Source organism: Lagenorhynchus albirostris, chromosome 1 (assembly GCF_949774975.1).
Source record: "Lagenorhynchus albirostris chromosome 1, mLagAlb1.1, whole genome shotgun sequence".
Lineage (NCBI taxonomy): Eukaryota > Metazoa > Chordata > Mammalia > Artiodactyla > Delphinidae > Lagenorhynchus > Lagenorhynchus albirostris.
Genome location: NC_083095.1, coordinates 84,571,679 through 84,575,970, shown reverse-complemented (window position 1 = coordinate 84,575,970; position 4,292 = coordinate 84,571,679). Strand labels below are relative to the sequence as shown.

Sequence of the window (4,292 nt, the reverse complement as noted above, 5' to 3'; positions counted from 1 at the left end):
TTGAGAACCTAATCAAACTTTAGTTAATTGAAAAAAAATTGCTAACAGGGACTTCCCTGGTGGTACAGTGGTTAAGAATCCGCCTGCCAATGCAGGGGACATGGGTTTGAGCCCTGGTCTGGGAAGATCCCACATGCCGCGGAGCAACTAAGCCCGTGTGCTACAACTGAGCCTGCGCTCTAGAGCCCGTGAGCCACAACTACCGAGCCTGCACTCTGGAGACCGCGAGCCACAACTACTGAAGCCCGCGAGCCACAACTGCTGAAGCCGGCGCACCTAGAGTCGGTGCTCTGTAACAAGAGAAGCCACTGCAACAAGAAGCCCACGCACCGCAATGAAGAGTAGCGCCCGCTAGCCACAACTAGAGAAAGCCCCGCGCGCAGCAACGAAGACCCAACACAGCCAAAATAAATAAATAAATAAAACATCACTAAAAATAATTGCTAATATTTTTGGCATATAATTTGGAAGGGAGTCAAATAATCAAGTAATATTGCTATACCAAACCTCCTTCCATTCCCATCTAAAGATGTATGTGAACAAGGTTTCTCTGCACTTACATTAAACAAAACAAAACAAAAACGTAAGAGAATTGATGCTGAACTTCGTCGCATTCAAGCATTCTATCCATGAATGCATAAACTGATTGAAAACAAAACCAAAAGAGCCTGATGCATCTCATCAAAAAATGTATTTCTTGGGCTTCCCTGGTGGTGCAGTGGTTGAGAGTCTGCCTGCCGATGCAGGGGACGCGGGTTCGTGCCCCGGTCTGGGAAGATCCCACATGCCGCGGAGCGGCTGGGCCCGTGAGCCATGGCCGCTGAGCCTGCGCGTCCGGAGCCTGTGCTCCGCAATGGAGAGGCCACAACAGTGAGAGGCCAGCATACCGCAAAAAAAAAAAAAAAAAAAATGTATTTCTTGTATAATTTTACTTTTTATGTGTAACTATATCAAAATGTGTAATATATTTATGTTTTGATGAGTTGAATAATTATAATGATAATTTAATTCAAAAGGAAACAATGTTAAGGCTTAGAGCCTCAAAGTCACCAGATATATAACATTATAACGTTAAAAAATGTATATACTAATTACACCCAATTAGGATAAGGTACCAATAAAACTTTCAGTCATAACATACGTTACAGTAAGATTGTGAGCACTGAAAGAGAAAATAAATAACATAAACTTTCCAACTGTTAAAGGAGAGCTTGTTCACATTATTTTAAATGGATGTGTTAGAATATCAAACTCCTTTGGTATTTTAGATTCCAATGTGTATATGTAAAAGAATGAGGTCATAGTTTTATTTAAGCATTACTATTCACAGTATGCTACAAGTGGCGTTCTCTGCAGCTATGTGGTCTTAAGATGAAAAGTTTTAGTTGTCAGTACCTACAGTTTTATACACTTCTAGGGAGTCTGGGAGTCTGGGTGGGGTGCATGCTTTGGACCAGCACCACCTTTCCAGGAGCCCCTCCCAGGCTGGCAGTTGCCCTCCCCACCACCCTCCCGGGCTGTTTCTCCAGACCCCCTTCTTCTCAGGATATGGCAGCTAACTCAGCCAGATGCTGCTGAACAAGTCACCTGGCCCCTCTGAACTCCTTGTATTTCCTCAACTGTAACTGGTGAGGGTAGAACTAGACCATCTCTAACAGTCTGTAGTTCTCTGAAAGCCAAACCCTTCTCACAGTCCATTTAGAGACACCTGGGGACAGCACCCAGGGAATAATGGTTTTCAGGGCACTGCCTCCAAGCCAGTTTCTATGCTCCTTATCTATCCCTTAGTCTAGGATACATTTCAAAAGATGCCTCAGCCAGGAAGCCTTCTCTGATTATGCGAAACCCAATAAAATCTAACAACCAGCCCTCATCCTGTCTCCAACCTTTTAGATCATAAGACCTGACACTGTAAGTACTTGGGAAGTGCCTGCTGAGTTAATGCATGACTTGACACGTTAATGTGCATTTACATCATGCCATCACACTGCATATGTCTGAATAAAACTTGCCTCTGTACTCATCCACGTGGCCTCTTGCAGAAACTGTTTTCAGACTTTTAAAAGTAATGAGATTTTTACATTAAGAACAAGAGTAACAACACAACAACAACAGTAAAATCCAAACTGTTCAAAAAGACCACTAATATGTAGTGTTGTGAGGCTGTGAAGCAACTGGAGCCCATTGCTGGTGGGAATATAAAATGGTGTGACGACTCACAGCCACTTAACATGCACTGACTTTATGACCCAGCAGTTCCATACCTGGGTATTTACCTGAGAGAAAGAAAACATAGTCCACATGAAGATTTGGACACGAATGTCTATAGCAGCTTTATTCATAATAGCCCCAAACTGGAAACAACTCAAATGTCTATCAATAAGAGGGACTTCCCTGGTGGCGCAGTGGTTAAGAATCCGCCTGCCAATGCAGGGGACATGGATTTGATCCCTGATCCGGGAAGATCCCACATGCCGCAGAGCAACTAAGCCCGTGCGCCACAACTACTGAAGCCCTCGTGCCTAGAACCCATGTCCTGCAACAAGAAAAGCCACTGCAATGAGAAGCCTGCACACAGCAATGAAGACCCAATGCAGCCAAAAATAAATAAATAAATACATTTATTTTAAAAATGTCTGTCAATAAGAGAATAAACAAATAGTGGTACATCCATACAATGGAATACTATTCAGCAATAAAAAAAGAACAAACTAGCCTTACATACAAAAGCATGAATGAAACTCAAAAACGGGCTGAGTGTAAGAAGTGAGACATAAGAGAGTACACAGAGCACGTTTCTGTTTATTTGAAATTCTAAAACGCAAAAACTAAACCTTAGCGACAGAAAGCTGATCAGTGTTTGCCTAGGACCTGGCATGGGGGTGGAGGATTGACTAGAAAGGAGCAAGAAGGAACTTTTTAGGGGAGATGGAAATGTTTTGTATATTGATTGTGGTGGTGTTGATTATGTAGGGGGATACATTGGTCAAAACTCATTAAATTATACATTTAAAATGGGTGCATTTTAGTTGTAAATGATATCTCAATAGAGTTGATTGCAATATCAAATTTTAAAAAGATCTCTGCCCACGGGACTTCCCTGGTGGTCCAGTGGGTAAGACTCTGCGTTTGCAATGCAGGGGTCCTGGGTTCGATCCCTGGCTGGGGAGCTAGATCCCACATGCATGCTGCACCTAAGAGAGTCTGCATGCCGCAACTAAGAGGAATTCCACATGCCCCAACTAAGAGTCCACACACCGCAACTAAAGATCCCGCATGCCACAACTAAGACCTGGTGCAACCAAGATAGAAAGAAAAATAAATGAATAAATATTTTTTAAAAAATAAAAATTAAAAAAATTAAAAGATCTCTGCCCAAATGTCAGAATGGATATTAGAGTTTATAAGACAAAAGATAATAAAACAATAGATAGCATGCTTTGTAGCCCATAATTATTCTTTTTTTTTTTTTTGTATTTTTAAAAATTGAAGTATAGTTGGTTTACAATATTGGGTTAGTTTCAGGTGTACAGCAAAGTGATTCAGTTATATATATTTTTTCTTCAGATTATTTTCCATTATAGGTTATTATAAGATATTGAATATATTTCCCTGTGCTATACAGTAAACCCTTGTTGCTTATCTATTTTATGTGTAGTAGTTTGTATCTGCTAATCCCATACTCATAATTTATCCCTGCCCGCCTTCCTTTTTGGTAACTGTAAGTTTGTTTTCTGTGTCCATAAGTCTGTTTCTGTTTTGTATATAGATTCATTTGTACTATTTTTTAGATTCCACATATAAGTGATTTCATAATAATATTTGTCTTTGTCTGACTTACTTCACCAAGTATAATATTCTCTAGGTCCATCCATTTGCTGCTGCAAATGGCAATATTTCATTCTTTTTATGGCTGAGTAATATTCCACTCTGTGTGTGTGCGTGCGCGTGCGTGTGTGTGTATACATATATCATGTCTTCCTAAACCATGTCCATTGATGGTGTAGCCCATGACTCTTTTATTTTTTTCAAGATTTATTTATTTATTTATTTAGGCTGTGCTGGGTCTTAGTTGTGGCACACTTGATCTTTGTCTCGGCATGTGAACTCTTAGTTGTGGCATGCATGCAGGATCTAGTTCCCTGACCAGGGATCAAACCTGGGCCCCCTGCATTGGGAGCACAGAGTCTTACCCGCTGGACCACCAGGGAAGTCCCCATAGCCCACCATTCTTAAGGGGAGGACTGAAACGGGGGTGATGGTGGGGCGACAGACGGGGTTCTGCGATCCTG

The 4,292-nt window shown here is 41.4% G+C and overlaps 1 non-coding gene across 1 annotated transcript; it reads left to right on the top strand.

Moving 5' to 3' along the window:
- Positions 1-3,097: 3,097 nt before the first annotated feature.
- On the top strand, positions 3,098-3,170 carry TRNAA-UGC (transfer RNA alanine (anticodon UGC)). Its single transcript has one exon. It is a non-coding gene; the product is annotated as a tRNA-Ala (tRNA).
- The last annotated feature ends 1,122 nt before the right edge of the window (positions 3,171-4,292 follow it).